The following is a 6,158-nucleotide window of genomic DNA, read 5'->3' as shown; positions in this document are numbered from 1 at the left end:
TGCAAGAATTCAGTCCAACAATATGCGATGGATTCCTGTATATTAATATGATAATAAACTCATCCAGTTCAATAAAGTACTTGTGCAGTATTTCTTCTTGTTTATAATGAGTGTTGAATCCAGAATCAAGACCAGGTGAGAAGTGTAGAGGTTACTGAACCAACTGGGAACAGTGACCACAATGCTATCTACTTCAGCATTCAGATCAATGGAAAGTTATCCCTAAAGTCCGGTACTGTAACAAAGAGGTATCAAATTCATTTGTTATGAGGGGTGGATCTGACCAAAGTATCACTTTGTTGGGCTGTGCCACGGATTCCATACCATACAATGTAACATGAGGTACTGGAGATATAAACTTTATAAAGGTGATTTCAGATGTTAAGAACATAAGAGAAGCCATGTTGGATCAGGCCAATGGCCCATCCAGTCCAACACTCTGTGTCACACAGTGGCAAAAAATTTTATATATACACACACACTGTGGCTAATAGCCACTGATGGACCTCTGCTCCATATTTTTATCTAAACCCCTCTTGAAGGTGGCTATGCTTGTGGCCGCCACCACCTCCTGTGGCAGTGAATTCCACATGCCAATCACCCTTTGGGTGAAGAAGTACTTCCTTTTATCCGTTGAATGGCAATAGTAGGTGAATGACAACAGCAGGCTTGATGTGGTTAGGTTGATATGCAGAAGGGTAGTAGGCATGGAGATACCAGTGTTGGCAATGAGACAGGAAAACTAGGTTTCCGTTCCATCCATGAGAATTCAGTCCAGGATGCAAAGAATAAATGGACATAAGTCTGCCGTTAGAAACCACAACATTCGGTTGCTGACCTCAGAGTAGCAGTGCTCCTGCAAAGGAATTTCAAAGGGATATTAGAAATAGGGACTGCTGAATTAAGACAATGCATCCTCCTGGACCGAACTGAGAGTTAGTTTTCCTGTCTCATTATGAACATGAACATATGAAGCTGCCTTATACTGAATCAGACCCTCGGTCCATCAAAGTCAGTATTGTCTTCTCAGACTGGCAGCAGCTCTCCAGGGTCTCCAGCTGAGGTTTTTCACACCTATTTGCCTGGACCCTTTTTTGGAGATGCCGGGGATTGAACCTGGTACCTTCTGCTTCCCAAGCAGATGCTCTACCACTGAGCCACAGTCCCATTCATGGCTCTCCAGGGTCTCCAGCTGAGGTTTTTCACACCTATTTGCCTGGACCCTTTTTTGGAGATGCCGGGGATTGAACCTGGGACCTTCTGCTTCCCAAGCAGATGCTCTACCACTGAGCCACCGTCCCTCCCCATTATTAGTGTTGCCAGGTTCCGCGGGGGTGGGGGGCCTGTCCTCACATGTGTTCTCCATGTGTAGTGTCATGACATCAGCCAGAAGTGGCATAATTGCACCAGGCATGTTATGCAGGGATGCGCTAGCATTTTGGTAAAAAAAAACTTTATGGTGCCATAGAGTTTTTTTTTAATGAAATGCTAGAGTGTCCCTGCACGCTGTGCCCGGCACGATTATGTCATGTCCAGGTGATGTCAACGCATTGGGCATGTTGGGTGTCAATGGAGCTCCTTGGGGTGGTGCTCCCCTGCCAGCCAATCCTGTGCTGGTGGGTTGAAATCAGGGGAACCCAAGCCTCCCTACGCATTACCAATGTGTGCTATTATCCTTTTGCATCTGAAATCACTCAACTCTCCAAGATATAAGGACCAATCCAAGTGTTCTAATTCCGAACTAGGGTCTTTTTGAAAGAAAATAAATCCGGATAGGAACAGAGAAAGCCAATCTATTTTTTTTTTTTTGGTAAACCTTTTCCAAATCAGCCAAAATAATTTCCTCCAAGTACATTGTGCTTGTCAGAAGAATCCTTCTGGGGAAACCATCACATCAGGGGCATCGTGTACGGCAACCACTCATCCCCCAGAAAGCCCTGCAAATCCCCCACCACAATGAAGAGGGGACCTGGCAATCCTAGACGATGACTCCTGCTATTAAAGCACCCAGGAAGCTGTGGGAATAAACTGAGACAAGGTCAGATTTTTTCACTGCCTTCCACATTAATAATAATAATAATAATAATAATAATAATAATAATAATAATAATAATAATAATAATAATAATAATAATAATAATAATAATAATAATAAATTTATTTTTGTATCCCGCCCTCCCCCGCCAAAGGCAGGCTCAGGGCGGCTCTCTCTCGGCTTGGCTTCGCGAACGAAGATTTAAGAAGGGTGCAATAGTCCACGTCTGCTGCAGGCTCGCTGGTGGCTGACAAGACCAATGCGGGACAGGCAGGTCCGGCCACAGTGGCTGCAGGGAAAAGTCAGGGCGGCTAACAGGCATGGTAAGTACCATAGTACAATAAAATACAATAAAATACAATCATTTCTATAGGCAGTTAAAATAAATTAAGTTACATTCATAAAATTAAACTAGAACTTAGATATGAGAGAAAACCATTCTGATTTATCATTTAAAGTGCTGCATTCAGAGTGTATATAGAATGGCTAGCTGTCACATCTCGGGCTTCATCCAAAAGCGAGCTGAAAGAGGCCGGTTTTGCAAGCCCTGCGAAACTGGTTTAGGTCTCGCAGGGCTCGCACCTCCTCTGGTAGTTGATTCCACCATTGGGGAGCCATTGTTGAGAAGGCTTGCTCCCTCGTTGATTTCAATCTAGCCTCCCTTGGTCCAGGGATTTTTAAAAGGTTTTGAGAACTAGATCTCAGTGCTCTCTGAGGAACATATGGGGAGAGGCGGTCCCTAAGGTAGGCAGGCTTTAAAGGTGATAACCAGCACCTTGTAGCGAACTCGAAACACATTAGTGCTGAATCACTACAATGATGGCTGTACAGGGCCATATAGAAGAATTTTATGTAAGTCAATCCACCTCTTGGGACTTTTGTGCAGAAAAACTATGTTACTGTCTATAAGCTAATAAGATTGAAGGAACAGGACAAAAGTGTGCAATTTTATTGACTGCGTGGAGCAAAAACTTTTGCTATAATTTCTTCTCCGAAGGCACCTGCAGTACCAAGTATGAAAACTTATTTATTTCTAGTTCTATCCCACCCTCCCAGCAAGCAGGCTCAGGGCAGGAGTCGCAACAATAATTTTACAAAACCAATACAATTATAGCAAATAAATAATTAAAACAATTAAAAAGGCAGGTACTACCCAGATAGGTAAGGTTCAACAACATGATTATGATTCCATTAAACAATTGTTTACACTGAGCATGGAAGGGAAGTATGATTCACTGATAGTTCCATTGAAGACAAATTTTTGCCCAGCACCGTCTGTTAATCTACAGAGGTTCCATGTTTCTAAGCATGATCAGCGAGCCAGCTAACCCAGGAATCAGATGAGGAGGAAATGCAGAGGCTTACATCGACATCAGCGGGTTTATGTAAATCAAGTCATGTTTAAGCTGCAGAGGGCAACATAAACTGCAGATTCAAGAACACCGAGTGTCACATTGGCCAAAAGGGATCACATAGAAAAAGTTTGTCAGTCAAGGGCTAATCCCAGAAAACAAAGAGAGTGGGAGGAAAGATACTCAGCTTCAAACTGCCCATCATTTGGAGGATTTCCCTTTGGAAGAAGTACAGACTTTGTACTCCGCTTGTATACTTCCTGGCACCCTAGACTGGGAGGGTGGGACTGCCCCCTCCCTCCCGGGCAATTTAAATCGCACAAGAGGGCCCCAGGAGCGGCTGCTGCCCTCCCCACATCAGTGAAAGGCCCTGCCAATCAGCTGATCGGCGGGACCTTTCACTGGCTCAGGGAGTGCCAGCAGAAACAGCCGGTCAGCCTCCCCCTCCGTTTAAAGAGCCCACCGACAAGCTGGTCGCCAGGGTCTTTAAACTGCAAGGAGAGGCATGTGGCTGCTCTTCCCCTGTAATTTGAATCACTGGCAGGGGTGACCTTCAAGCTGAGGTGCTTGAAGGCCACTCCCACTGGTGATTCAGATCGCAGGGGAAGAGCGGCAGAAGCAGCCGCACCCCACCCCACATGACTTAAAGACCCTGGCAACCAGAAGGGGAGGCCACCTTGGCTGCTTCCACTGTCACTCTTCATGCCAGTGAAAGGTCCCGTCGATCAGCTGATGGTCAGGACCTTTCACTGGTGCAGGGAGGGCAGCTCCTGGAGCCCTCCTGTGTGATTTAAATTGCCTGGGAGGGAGGGGGCGGCCTCCACCCTCCCAGGGGCAACCCGATACAGCACCCCCAAGGCTGCCACCCTAGGCTATCGCCTAAGGCTGCCTAATGGGTGTGCCAGCCCAGCATTTAACATAGTCATGCAATTGAGGAGCAATGCCCAGCAATGATTGCCACTATAGAGATAAATGGTCAGAAGTGTGAAATGGAAGTTGACTCTGGGGCTGGATCCACCATCACATCAACACGCTTTCACAGCCATTCCAGGACCGTTAGCCCAAATTACGCAGATCAAAATGTTGCCTTCGTGACTAAAATGGATAGATTGTTCCCATCCTTGGAAGCTGTGATGTAGATGGTTATGGCAAGGATATTACCCTTGCTAGTTACAGACATTATCCTTGCTAGTTACAAAAGGAATTTGTAAAAGCCTGCTAGGAAGAAACAGGGACCAATTCCTCACGAGAAGACACTCTGCCCCCGGCTTCTGTTTTCTTCGGATCAAGGGATCAATTCCCCACTAGTTGTCGCATGGCCACATTTTAACTCGTGGCTCCATCCAGTTTCCCTCACAGCTTCCAAATCTCCAAAACACCAAAGCAGGAAGCTGTGAGGAAAATCGGAGGGAGCTGAGGATCCAAATGTGCCACACAGCAGCTGGTGGAGAATTGTTTGCTTGATCCAAGGAAAGCAGAACCCTCCCTGGGGGCAGAGCAACTGCTAGTGAGGAATCAGTCTAGTTCACACCATTGGGAATCAGTGTTCAAGGAGTACATAGCGTCTGTCCAGCAGACTGGAAGAACTGGCATCTGAGTTCCCACGTGTATTCACTGAGACGTCAAGACCATACAAAGGAGCATACCTGTGACTTTTCAAATGGACCCTGCCATAACACCCATTTGTTTGAATGCCCAGAATGTTCCTTTCGCCCTGAGGCCAAGATAGATGAAAAACGTCTTCGGCTCGTTGCACGAGGAATTACAGAACCAATGACTCAGGTGGCGTCAGCCACTCCTATTGTTCCTGTCTTGAAACCAAATTGCAATGTACATATCTGTGGGGATTACAAATGTACTGAGAATAAAGCACTCAAGTAAGACCCATATCCAGTGTCTGCCATAAATCAGTTGTTGTATATCCTAGGAAAGGTTTTTTTTTTTTGCTAAACAGGACCTTGCTCAAGCTTATCAGCAACTGTTAGCGGATGATAAGGCTGCAGATACCCAAACCATTATTTCACACAAAGGAGCTTTTCATGTGAAATGCCTTCACTTTGGAATTTCAGTGAGACCAGGAATCTTTCAGCGTTTCATGAAAACTTTATTAGCAGGTATTCCTGGGGTTGTGCCTTACTTTGATTACGTATCTCATGGATCGACCCCAAAAAGGTTCTGCAGAAGTTTGATTTTTCAAGTATTACAGTTAAGAAAGAGAAATGTTGACTGGAATACCACAATCATTTATTTATTTATATTTATTTATTTATATTTATTTATTTATATTTCGACTTATATCCCGCCCTTCCCACCGAAGCGGCTCAGGGCGGCTCACAACACACAAACTTACATAAGTTTATCTTAAAAACATTTACATAATAAGGATTAAAACAGTAAATTAATAAAACATAAAACATAAAAAACATAAAAACCAGCGGTCTGTTAAATGCATTCTAATTCCATCCAGAAATTCTCAGTGTCAGTTCGTTGTTGTAGGCCAGCCAGAAGAGGACTGTCTTACAGGCCCTGCGGAACTGCCCTAGGTCCCGCAGGGCCCTCACCTCTTCCGGGAGCTGGTTCCACCAGTAAGGCGCCGTTACCGAGAGGCCCGATCCCTGGTGGATTTCAGACGGGCCTCAGACGGGTATATATCATGCATATACCCACCCTACAAAGGATAAGGTAAAGGCGGTATACAACGCCTCTAGACCAAAATGCAAGAAAGATCTTCAGGCATTTCTGGGACTCCTAAACGTTTATCATATTTTCTT

The sequence above is a fragment of the Heteronotia binoei genome, chromosome 16, assembly GCF_032191835.1.
Source record: "Heteronotia binoei isolate CCM8104 ecotype False Entrance Well chromosome 16, APGP_CSIRO_Hbin_v1, whole genome shotgun sequence".
Classification (NCBI taxonomy): Eukaryota; Metazoa; Chordata; class Lepidosauria; order Squamata; family Gekkonidae; genus Heteronotia; species Heteronotia binoei.
The sequence above is the reverse complement of the archived record's forward strand: the minus strand, read 5'-3'. Positions refer to the sequence as shown.